This window comes from Hordeum vulgare, chromosome 4H, assembly GCF_904849725.1.
Source record: "Hordeum vulgare subsp. vulgare chromosome 4H, MorexV3_pseudomolecules_assembly, whole genome shotgun sequence".
Lineage (NCBI taxonomy): Eukaryota > Viridiplantae > Streptophyta > Magnoliopsida > Poales > Poaceae > Hordeum > Hordeum vulgare.
This window is the reverse complement of record NC_058521.1, coordinates 227,009,371-227,023,036: the sequence shown is the minus strand read 5'-3', so window position 1 is coordinate 227,023,036 and position 13,666 is coordinate 227,009,371.

Here is a 13,666-nt window from a genome sequence, read left to right as displayed (position 1 = left end):
ATCTTGGAGAATACCTTGGCAACATTGAACTGATCAAACATGATTTCAATCTTCGGGAGTGGGTACTTGTTCTTTATTGTGACCTCATTAAGGGAAGGGTAGTCAACACAGAGCCTGATAGTCCCATCCTTTTTGGACACAAATAGAACAAATGATCCCCAAGGAGAGGCACTAGGGCAAATAAATCCCTTCCTCAGTTGCTCGACCAGTTGCTTCTTCAACTCTGTCAGTTCCTCTGATCCCATTCTATATGTCTTCTTAAAGATACCTCTCGATCTGGGCATGAGCTCAATGATGAACTCAATGTCTCGGTTGGGAGGCATCCCGGGCAGTTCATCAGGAAAAACATCTGGGTACTCGCATACCACTGGCACCTGATCCAACTCGATCCCCATAAGGAAATTAAAGTGAGGGGCTTGGGTGGAGACAGGTTCGGAAATATACTTGACTTTGACTACTTGATTACTAGTCATGGTGATGGGTCTACTAGCACTATCCAATATGCTTTGGTGCTTGGCTAACCAATCCATACCAAGGATCACGTCCAAGCCTTGCGACCTAAGGACGATAAGGTCCTCCATGAAGTCTACCCCATTAATATTGACTCCAACTCCCCTACACCCTATATTGGTCCTTAATACTGCACCAGGGGTTTGTACGTCCATTTGACCATTTAGGAATGTAGACTCCATGCCATTCTTCATTTCAAACCTTTGGGTGACAAAAGAATGCAAGGCACCATAATCAAACAATACTGTTGCTGGAGTTGAGTTGATGAGGAACGTACCCAGTATGCAGTCAGGGTCTTCCTCGGCTTCCTTTGTGGGTATGTGATTCAGGCATCCCCTACCGTTGTACTGCGGGTTCCGGCGATCTTGGTACCTGTTTGGTCCTCCATGACCTTTTCCTTAATTTGGCGCTTTGGGGCGCGGTGCATGGGGCTTTTTATTGGGGCACTCCCTTGAGATGTGCCAAAGCTGGCCACACCCAAAGCAGGTGACCTGCCCCAATGTCGGTGAACTAAAGACTGGGGTCCCTAGTTTCCCAGACTAGTGCACGGGCACAAAGAGCCCCTGCCGGCAGGGCATGGCTGGACCCATACAAGATGCATCCCCCAAGATAATCAAGTACTCGGCAAGCCTGCCTTGTCGGGAAGATAACCAAGGCAACGCCCATTTGGTGGGCATGATGAGCTTACCAAGTACAGGACCTCGGCAAGCATCCCTTTCTGGGATGACAACCGAAGCCCCCGGCAAGATTCCCTGCCAGGAAGAACACCCAAGGCCCCGGCAAGCTCCCTTGTCGGGATGACGGGGCTAGGAACTACAGGGCAACCGCCCTTGCCACAGTGCCACCGACCCGAAAGTTCTAGCGCATTCCGCATGTGCCAGCGCAACGCCCAGGTGTTGAAACGCCGGGATACGTGTCTTCACCAGCACATTGCTGACAAGGACAAGACGTGCATTTAGTGCACCTGACAGTGGTAGATGGATAAGCACCGCTCTAGGTTCACTATAACTTCTCGTGAACCTACCACCAAGCACTGTAGGTGACCCCTTTGCCTATAAAAGGAGGCCCTCAGCTCGTTCACAAGGGGTTAGACTCTTTGGACATTGGCCCAGAAGAAGGTTATCAACGGTCACTGTAACAATCAACAACAAAACACTTAATACGACCACACAAGTACGACGTAGGGTTTATGCGTAAGCGCCCCGAACCTGGGTAAAAAGGCTTGCCGGGTTCTGATCGATAGTTCTGCTCTTGACGTCACATTTCCCGCCGTACGATCACAAGGGTTTCACGTTGATCCCATAGGTGTCAACCTCGCATCACCGACATCTTCTGCGCGCCAGGTAGGGGCTGCGAAGTTGTGCGTGAATCAGAGCAAGCTCAACACCGGATTCTTAGAAGTTTGGGCGCTACGTCGCGTTCCCTCGGAAATGGGGTACCGGGGCGGGCGCTCTGTTCTGCAATGGCTTCCCAAGGCCCGTGCGAGCACGATGCTACGTGAGCCCGCGGGGCAGGGAGGCAGAGGCTCCAAGAGCAGCGCCGTAAGGTCGATGCATCGCTCGGGGCCAACGGGAAACTGTCGAGGGCGCGCCTGGGCGCTTCACAGAGGCCCCGGCGCATACTCCGGCGGAAGCACCTCTACGGAGCAATGCATAGTTGTTGAGGATGCACCACATGGTCCCAAAGCCTCGACGTGCACTCCAGTGCGAGTGTTGCGACCCTAAGAGCATCACATCGTCACCCAAAGACGCACTTGGGGGCTCCGCAAGGACAACCTAGCAAGATAAAAGCAAAGGGGTTACACCCTGGCCAGCTTTTCCTCCAAACGACGGTCGCGTACCATCGGCATGAAGATTTTGCTGGAGGAAAAAGCCGCTGGGAGCGGTGATTCCCTGCTTGTCGAGGGCTCAGACACCCCGGCAAAAGATTCAAGCGCCATGCAACCGCGGCGCGAACAGATAAGTTTTTAAGTTTAAGATTCAGATGTGAGGTACATAGATTCTCTGTTTTTCCCTTTCAAAGTTTCCAATCTTTGTGTGTGGATTTTGCGCATACTGGGACCTTTCCAAAGATCAGTGCACCTTGTCTTTGTTTCGAACTCATTCAAACGACCTGAATGGCCACAAAGCGCCTTCAAACAGTTGTGAACCTGATCAATAGAGCGACCGGCTACGTGGCACCCGATTTCATCTCAAGCTGCGCTTGGTGATTTCCATGGTTGCATTGAACACGGGAAGGAGCCTTGCCGGTAGTTGCTGGCGAGCTTCGATATCATGCAAGGGTGAATCATACAAAGAACACAATCGGAAAAAGGGAAAACCGTCTTTTCATTCATTTGTTTGGGGTATTCTCAGACATATTACACGGATGATATGATCTACTCTAACCTAGAACTTTTGTCTTTGGCGAGGAACTACGCTCCCCGGAGCGTAGTTCAAGAAGACGAAAAGGCAGAGCCCGCAGCACGGCCAGGGCTGGCTCCCCAGGACCAGCACTATGCCGACAAGAACGGGGCCGCCCCCGACAAGCGTCACTTGGCCCCCCTCTTGCCGAGGAGCAGATGGCGGGGCGAAGGAAGGGGCAAAGGATCCGGTGTCCGTGGGCATGCCTCCTCCTGGAGCCGGGGAGCCAATAGACCCTCCGTTGAGGTGGCCCAAGCATAGGACCTGGAGAAGTCAGAGCTGGCGGAAGTGCCTCCCCCTCGAACACGAGGCACCGGCGCCAGCTCCGGCAAGACACACCCGCTAGGAGGGGGCGAGCCGTGAGGTAGCCGCGACGGTGCGATCTACGTCCATTTGGGGCCCGGGGAGTCGACCTCCAACTTGACACCCCGTGGCCCTAACCCAACACGGACCTCGCCACCACCGTTGTACTCCTCGTCGCTACCACTCGAGGTAGGACAGGCGACGTCGCTCAAGCTCTCTTCGCAGCAGCCGAGAAGCGCACGTGGGGGCCCCAAAAGCAACATGCACGACCACCACAGGAGCAAACCCCGGGGAAGGCGAAGGCGTTGGAGTAGCGCTCCCCCTCCCCCGGCCTCGACCTCCGCAGCGGCCGCGGCCCCTCGCCCTTCCTCCACCATGGACGCTTGGGGCGTCTTCCGTCGTCGCGCAACCAGAAGCTATGGCATGATCTGAACGGGATCCTCTCACCGCCCTGGCGGCCGACGATGGTCGACCCCGTCCTCTAACCATGATTAGGGGCGAGCGCCACCTATAGACGGAAGGAGATCCTGAGGACCAAGGTTGAGGAGTTGGTGGATTTAGAGGGAGTTGGCTGAGAAAAATCCCTCGGAAAACCCTCCCAATTTGTAGGAGGGGCGCGGGGGCTAGCCTCCCTTTCTCCAAAAGCTACCACCCCTCTCGCCCAATCGCTCGAGTTCACGGGTGAACAGAGAACCGTCCTCCTGCACCAATGCATACACGGGCAGGCCCAACCACTACTGTGCTTTTCAAAGCCACGGTTGCCACCAGTCCATTCATAACTGCGCATGCCATGCGCGTGGTAGAGGCGTTTCAGGAGGCAGAGAGGCCACTCTATGCATGACCGCCCACTTCGCACATCTGATGTGGGGTGTGGGGAAAAGCAACTGCCAGCAGACACAGCCATAAAGGCCTGTGCACCTCTTTTGGCCTAGCCAAACAATGCTTCGCACGCGTGTGTGGCCCACGCCCGGGGTCTCCTGTCGGTGCACTAAAGACTGGGGTCCTAGTGCCCCAAACTTGTGCAGAGGCGCAAAGAGCCCCTGCCGGAAGGGCATGGCTGGACCCAGACAAGATGCATCCCCCAAGATAATCAAGGCTTCGGCAAGCCTGCCTTGCGGGGAAGATAAACAAGGCCACGCCCATTTGGTTGGCGTGATGATCTCACCAAGTACAAGAGCTCGGCAAGCCTCCATTGACGGGATGACAACCGAAGCCCACGGCAAGCTTCCTTGCCGGGACGAAGACCTAAGGCCTCGGCAAACTCCCTTGCCAGGATGACTGGGCTAGGCACTGGAGGGCAAACGCCGTTGACACAGTGCCACCGCCCCAAAGTTCCAGGGCATTCCGCATGCGCCAGCGCAGCGTCCAGGTGTCGAAACGCCTGGATACGTGTCTTCACCAGCACATTGCTAACAAGGACAAGATGTGCATTTAATACACCTGACGGTGGTAGCTGGATAACCACCGATCTAGGTTCAATGTAACTTGTCATGAACCTACCACCGAGTACTGTAGATGACCCCTTTGCCTATTAAAGGAGGCCCTTAGCTCATTCAAAAGGGGTTAGACTCTTTGGACATTGGCCTAGAAGAAGGTTATTAACGGTCACTGTAACAATCAACAACAAAACGCTTAATACGAGCAGACAACTAGGACGACCCGGTTGTTAATCTTCATTAAGGTTCTTTCCGATGCAAATTATTTCCCCCTCCGGGAGGGAAGTATCCCTGGTAGGACGACCCTGCCGGAGCTCTAGATTGGTTCTGCTCAAGTGCCGCCTCATGGTGGCAGAGATTCCTCCCGAAAGCCTCCTCCTGAATTTTTCTGGAACGAAACCCTCCTTATAGTAAAAGAGGGGGGCCAGAGGGCCAACAGGGAGCCCACAAGCCCCCTAGGCACGGCCAGGCCGCGCCCAGCAGGCTTGTGGCCTCGTCATGGCTCCCCTCTGGTACTTCTTCGGCCCAGTATTTTTTATAAATTGCAAAATAAATCCTCGTTGATTTTCACGGCTTTTGGAGTTGCGCAGAATAGGTATCTCAAACATGCTCCTTTTTCAGGCCAGAATTCCAGCTGTCGGCATTCTCCCTCTTCATGTAAACATTGCAAAATAAGAGAGAAAAAGCATAAGTATTGTACCGTGAAGTGTAATAGCAGCCCATAAAGCGATAAATATCAACATGAAAGCATGACGCAAAATGGACGTATCAACTCCCCCAAGCATAGACCTCGCTTATCCTCAAGCGAAAGCCGAGATCAATGAATATGCCCACATGTTTAGAGAGAGAGAGGTGTCGACAAAACAAGATACGGACATGCAGGCATCATGATCATAATCAGAACAACAATATCATCATATAATCTCTCATGCTAAAGTGACAATTCTTTCACAAAGTAAAGTATGGATCAAGAACCTTAATGAAGATAAACAACCAATAGCCTTTAGTCGTTGAAGCAATTGCAATTTATCATAACATCGGAAAGAGTCAAGTAAGAGCTTGTAAAGCAAGTCCACATACTCAATCATCCTTTTATCTTCTACAATTGGAACAACTCACGTGGTACTCATGAGATCAAAATTTCAGTCGGACACAGAGAAACATAGTGGATTATAGTTTTGCCTCCCAACTATTTACCTCAAGTGTAATGTCAACAATAATAATTCATGAATACTTACTTCCAAGTTGACATATGAATATAGATATTTCCCTAGCATATGACATTAGCCAATAAAAAGGAGAAATACATAATTGGTGTAGATCACCATGACTCTTTCAAGGGCAAAAATTAAAGGTACAAGATAGGCCCTTCGTAGAGGGAAGCAGAGGTTGTCATGCGCTTTTGAGGTTTGGATGTGTGTCCTCTTAGTGTGAAGGAACGTCACTTTATATTGCCACGTATGATAAAAACTTTATTATGCAGTCTGTCGCTTTTATGTCTTCCTCACCACAGGTTCATACAACGCATATTTTCCACGCACTAATAGATCATACATATTTAGGGAGCAATTTTTATTTCTTGCACCGATGACAACTTACTTGAGGGATCTTATTCAATCCATAGGTAGGTATGGTGGATTCTCATGGCAAAACTGGGTTGAAGGTTTATGGATGCACAAGTAGTATCTCTACTTAGTGCGGAAGTTTTGGCTGATATGAGGTGGAAGCCAGCGTCACATGCTAAGGGATCTCTAGTCATATAATCATTGTTCGGAACCAAGCACACATGATTCATTATGTTGTCTTCCTTGTCCAACATCTACTTCTTAGCACACAATAGTTTAATGAGTGCTCACAATCATAGATGGTGTCAAAGATGATATATTTATATGTGAACCTCTCCTTCTTTATAACTTCTTATTGATTGCAACAATGACCAAGGTCTATGCTTGTCCACCCTCAACAAGTTTCAATCATCATTATTTTTATATGTGAAGTCATCACTTCCCATAAGATCATTACATGATCTTTCATGCTTTTGTTCTTTTATCATTCTTTCGATCATGGCATGAGGCAAGGCCCTTGATGAAGACACTCTTTATTATATGGCTCACGAACTCAAATACATCAGGGGTGACACAAAGCAAAACTCAAACCTAAAACACTAAGAACTTTATTCTACTATAGAAAGATAAAACCAAAAAGGATCAAACTAAGAAAAGGTAAAGGCAAAAGATGTGATGGTGGTACGATACCGGGGCAACTCCCCCTAGCTTGGCACAAGCCAAGGGGATTGCCCATACCCATGCTTAGTTGTCTTCCTTCGGAGGTGATGGTGGTGGAGTTGTTGCAACCTGGGTTTGATCCTCCCTCTTCCAAGGTATAGGTGCTCCATCATGGAAAGATGACCGAGTCTCCGGAATCCTCAAATCTGCAGCCAACCATATTGATTTAAATCTATACTCATACTCACAGTTTTGGTTCTACAGGTCATAGATCTGGGCTTGGAGGTGATCAATTCTGTCGCAGAGCCTGGAGAGGTGCTCCCCGATGTCATTGGCATCGATCTTGTGCTTGTTGGTGAACTCCGTGATCATCATGTGGTTGGCGTTGAGTCCACGCTCCACCATCCCTTGGCACTTGAATACTTGTTACTCCATTGCTTCGAGCCTCGCCTCCACGCTTCCGGTCTTCTTGGGCCCCTCAACATCACGGGTGTTGCAGCACTCCCGTGAGGTAGGGATTGATGACCTTCTTGAATATCTTGTACTTTGGAGCTTTTGGGGATGCTATAGCGATCTAGATCTCCAGCAGAAACAGGCTGGAAACGAAAACAGAGGAAATTTGCATGATACGAGGGTCAGACCTTTCGGGAGAATATATAATAATTTTTTTCCGACCAGAAGGAGTACTCCGACAGAAAACGGAGTCCGGGAGGCACACGAGGTGGTCACAAACCCCCCAGGCGCGGCCAGGGAAGTGGCCCACACCTCGCAGGCTTGTCGCGTCCTCGTGCGCTTTCCGTACTACTTTAAATTTTTCTATTTTTCTAAAACTTCCAAAACAGAAAAAAATTCCTACTGGAAAAGTTTTGGAGTCAGTTTACTTACCGAATCACATACCTCTTCGTTTTCGGAGTGTGAAACAGGGTGATAAATATCCCTTATGTACTCCTCCGGAGTTATGGTATTGATAATATTACTTTCAACATTTATGGGAGTACCTGAGATATAATGCTTGATTCTCTACCCATTTACCACTCTCGGAAAATTATCTTCCATGTTGTTGATCTTGATGGCACCGGAATGATATACTTCGTCAGCAATGTAAGGACCTTCCCATTTAGAGAGACGCTTGCATGCAAAAAATCTTAAACGAGAATTATATAGCAAGACATAATCACCTACATTGAACTCACGTTTTATATCCTTTTATTATGCCACCTCTGAACCTTTTCTTTGAACAACTTGGCATTTTCATATGCCTGAGCTCTCCATTCATCAAATGAGCTAATATCAAATAACCTCTTCTCACCAGCAAGTTTGAAATCAAAGTTGAGCTCTTTGATTGCCCAATAAGCCTTATGCTCTAGCTCAAGAGGTAGATGACATGCTTTCCCGTAAACCATTTTGTACGGAGACATGCCCATGGGATTCTTATAAGCAGTTCTATAAGCCCACAGTGCATCATCGAGCTTCTTAGACCAATTCTTTCTAGACCTATTGACAGTCTTTTGCAGAATTGTTTGATCTCTCTATTACTTAGGTCTACTTGACCACTGGACCGAGGATGATAGGGAAATGCAATTCTATGATTGACATCATACTTAGCAAGCGTTTTACGGAAAGCACCATGAATGAAATGTGAACCACCATCAGTCATCAGATATCTAGGGACTCCAAATCTAGGGACAATAACTTCTTTAAGCATTCTAAAAGAAGTGTTGTGATCAGCACTACTAGTTGGGATAGCTTCTACCCACTTAGTAACGTAATCAACAACAACTAGGATATGAGTATACCCGTTGGATTTTGGAAAAGGTCCCATGTAACTAAAGCCCCAAACATCAAATGGTTCAATGACAAGTGAATAATTCATAGGCATTTCCTAACGTTTACCGATATTACCTATTCTTTAACATTCGTCACAAGACAAGAAAAACTTACGGGCATCCTTGAAGAGAGTGGACCAATAGAAACCTGATTGCAATACCTTGTGTGCAGTTCTGTCTCCCGCATGGTGTCCTCCGTAAGCCTCGGAGTGACACTTCTGTAGGATCTGTCCCTGTTCATGTTCAGGTACACAACATCTAATAACACCATCTACTCCTTCCTTATAAAGGCGAGGATCGTCCCGAAAGTAATGTCTCAAATCAAAGAAGAATTTCTTCTTTGGCTGGTATGTGAAACTAGGTGGTATATATTTGGCAATAATATAGTTTGCATAATCAGCATACCACGGTGTACTACGTGAAGTATTGATGACATTCAATTGCTCACCAGGAAAGCTATCATCAATAGGTTGTGGGTCATCAAGAACATTCTCCAACCTGGACAAGTTATCTGCTACTGGCTTCTCAGCACCCTTCCCATCGACAACATGCAAATCAAATTCTTGTAGCAAGAGAACCCATCTGATAAGTCTAGGTTTAGCGTCTTTCTTTTCCATGAGGTACTTAATAGCAGTGTGATCAATGTGAATAGTGACTTTGGAATCAACAATGTAAGACCTAAACTTTTGACATGCAAACACGACTCCTAAAAATTCCTTTTTCGTAGTAGCATAGTTTCTTTGGGCACTGTCTAGAGTTTTACTAGCATAGTGAATAACATTCAACTTCTTGTCAACTCTTTGTCCTAGAACAGCACCAACAGCATAATCACTAGCATCACACATGATTTCAAAAGGTAAGTTCCAATCAGGTGGTTGAACAATAGGTGCAGTTATCAAGGCCTTGTTAAGTATTTCGAAGGCTTCCTCACAATCATCGTCAAAAATAAAAGGAATATCCTTTTGCAAGAGATTGGTAAGAGGCCTAGAAATATTAGAGAAGTATTCATTGAACCTTCTATAAAAACTAGCATGACCAAGGAAACTTCTTATACCTTTGATATCTGTAGGGCATGGCATTTTCTCGATTGCATCAACCTTAGCCTTATCGACTTCAATACCTCTTTCAGAAATTTCATGTCCTAAGATGATGCCTTCATTAACCATAAAGTGGAAGTTCTCCCAATTCAAGACAAGATTGGTATCTTTACATCTCTGCAAGACTTGATCAAGGTTGGTGAGGAAATCATCAAAAAAAGACCCGTAAACGGAGAAGTCATCCATGAAAACCTCAACAATCTTTTCACAAAAGTAAGAAAATATAGCCATCATACATCTTTGAAAGGTGGAAGGTGCATTACATAAGCTAAAAGGCATACGTCTGTAAGCAAAGGTACCGAAAGGGAAGGTGAAAGTGGTTTTCTCCTGATCAGATTGTGCAACTAGTATTGGGGAGAAACCAGAATAACCATGTAGAAAGAAGAAGTGTGTGTGTTTAGACAGTCTTTCAAGCATTTGGTCGATAAAAGGCAGAGGGTAATGATCTTTCCTAGTGGCTTTATTCAATTTCCTAAAATCGGTACCATCCTATAGCCAGTAATAATCCTCTGAGGGATCAATTCATCCTTATCATTAGGGCCAATGGTAATACCTCCCTTCTTAGGGATGCAATGCACCGGACTCACCCAATCACTATGAGCAACAGGATAGATAATACCCGCTTCCAGGAGCTTTAGTATTTCTTTTCTTAGTACCTCTTTCATCTTAGGATTTAATCTCCATTGATGATCGGCAACTGGTTTGGAATCAGGATCGGTTTTAATCTTGTGCTGGCATAGAGTGGGACTAATGACCTTAAGATCATCAAGATTATATCCAATAGCAGCAGGGTGCTTCCTCAGAGTTTTTAGTAACTTATTTTCTTCATGCTCTGAGAATCTAGCACTAATAATAACAGGATATATCTCTTTTTCATCGAGATAAGCATACTTAAGAGTATCAGGCAACTGTTTAAGCTCGAACACAGGATCACCCTTCGGTGGGGGTGGTTCTCCAAGCAGTTCAACAGGCAAATTATTCTTAAGGATAGGATATTGTTCAAAGATAACTCTATCTACCTCATCCCTTTCATCCATATGCATATCATTTTCCTGCTCAAGCAAGTATTGCTCTAAAGGATCAGTAGGAGGCACGACAATAGAAGCTAGGGCAATAATTTCATCCTTACTAGGCAACTCTTTTTAATGAGGTTGTCTACCAAACTTGAACAAATTGAACTCATGTGACACACCATCAAAGCCAATAGTGACAGTTTGCTTCTCACAGTCAATATGAGCATTGACAGTATTGAGGAAGGGTCTGCCAAATATGATGGGACAAAAGCTATCTTGTGTGGTAGCAAGAATGAGAAAATCAGGAGGATACTTCGTTTTACCACACAAGACTTCAACATCCCTAACAATTCCCAAAGGGCAGATAGTATCTCTATTGGCAAGCTAAATAGTGACATCAATAGGTTCCATCTCAAAAGGTGCAATCTCGTCTTTAATTCATCATATAAGGATTGAGGTATTGCACTGACACTAGCACCCACGTCACATATACCATAATGACAATGATCTCCTATCTTAACAGAAACAACAGGCGTGCGAACAACACGCCTATGTTTGTCTGTAGCTTGACGTTTAGCAATTCTAGCAGCATCTTCACAGAAGTGAATATCATGGCCATCAACATTGTCGGACAGGATATCTTTGATAATAGAAATGCTAGGTTCAACTTTAATTTTCTCAAGGGGTGTAGGTGTTCTAATGTTGCCCCTAGGTATCACAGTTGAAACTTTAAAATGATCCTTTATCCTAACAGGAAAAGGTCGTTTCTCAATGTAAGCACTGGGAACAATAGGATCATTATAAGCGATGACTTTCTCTTCAACTGGATTGGGTTTAACTACATAGACTTCTAAGGGAGGATGGTATTTAAACCACTTCTCTTTAGGGAGATCAATATGAGGAGCAAATGATTCACACAATGCAGCTACTATCTCAGAGTCAAGTCCATACTTAGCGCTAAAATCACAAAAAGTATTTATTTCAACAAAGGATTTAACGCAATCAAACTTCAAATTCATACCTGACTCCTTACCTTCATCAAACTCCCAATGTTCAGATTTGCGTTTAATTATTTCAAATAAATTCCATCTGAAGTCAATATCTCTCTATATAAAAGAACCGGTACAAGAAGTTTCAAGCATGGTGCGATCATCATGAGAAAGCCGAGCATAGAAGTTCTGAATGATAATTCCTCTCGAGAGCTCATAGTTGGGGCATGAATATAACTTTTATTTAAGCCTCCCCAAGCTTGAGCGATGCTTTCTCTCTCACGAGGCCAAAAATTATAAATATAATTCCGATCACGATGTACTAGATGCATAGGATAAAACTTTTGATGAAATTCCAATTTCAACCGGTTGTAGTTCCATGATCAAGTATCATCACATAGCCTATACCATGTCAATGCTCTATCCCTCAAAGATAAGGGAAAGACCTTCTTTTTGACCTCATCCTCGGGCAGCAAGTTGGTATGTGATGTTCCATCTCCTGTAAAAGGATTAGCCAGTAGTTTCTCAAGCATACCCGAAGGAAATTCATAGCAAATATTTTCAGTAGGTGCAGAAGGTTGAGGAGCAACTCCTTGTGCTTCCGTTCGAGGTGAAGATACCCCGAACAAGCTCCTCAATGGATTAGTTTCCATATTGACAAGTGACAACAAATTTAAGCACACTATATAAATGTTTCGTTCCCAAATTCCACTTACCAAAGGCGCTTCACTCCCCGGCAACGGCACCAAAAAAGATTCTTGATGACCCACAAGTATAGGGGATCTATAGTAGTCCTTTCGATAAATAAGAGTGTGGAACCCAACGAGGAGCACAAGGATCTGACAAGTGGTTTTCAGCAAGGTATTCTGTGCAAGCACTGAAATTATCGGTAACAGATAGTTGTGTGACAAGATGATTCGTAGCAAGTAGCAAGTAAAAAGTATCAAAGGTGCAGCAAAGTGGCCCAATCCCTTTTGTAGCAAGGGACAAGCCTGGACAAAGTCTTATAGGAGGTAAAATGCTCCCGAGGACACATGGGAATTTCTGTCAAGCTAGTTTTCATCATGTTCATATGATTCGCGTTCGCTACTTTGATAGTTTGATATGTGGGTGGACCAGCGCTTGGGTACTTCCCTTACTTGGACAAGCATCCCACTTAATATTAACCCCTCTCGCAAGCATCCGCAACTATGAAAGAAGAATTAAGACAAAGTCTAGTGGATCCAAATAAGCCCCTTACGAAGCAATGCATAAACTAGGGTTTAAGCTTCTGTCACTCTAGCAACCCATCATCTACTTACTACTTCCCAATGCCTTCCTCTAGGCCCAAATAATCGTGAAGTGTTATGTAGTCGACATTCACATAACACCACTAGAGGAGAGACAACATACAACACATCAAAATATCGCACGAATACCAAATTCACATGACTACTTATAGCATGACTTATCCCATGTCCTCAGGAACAAAAGTAACTACTCACAAAGCATAATAATATTCATGACTAGAGAGGTATTGAATAGCATCAAGGATCTCAACATATAATCTTCCACCAAGTAATCCAACTAGCATCAACTACAAAGAGTAATTAACACTACTAGCAACCTTACAAGTACCAATCGGAGTCGCGAGACGGAGATTGGTTACAAGAGATGAACTAGGGTTTGGAGATGAGATGGTGCTGATGAAGATATTGATGGTGATGAGTCCCCTCCGATGAGAGGAGTGTTGGTGATGACGGTGGCGACGATTTCCACCTCCAGGAGGGAAGTTTCCCCGGCAGGATGACCCTGTCGGAGCTCTAGATTGGTTCTTCTCAAGTCCCGCCTCGTGGCGGCGGCGATTCCTCCCGAAAGCCTCCTCC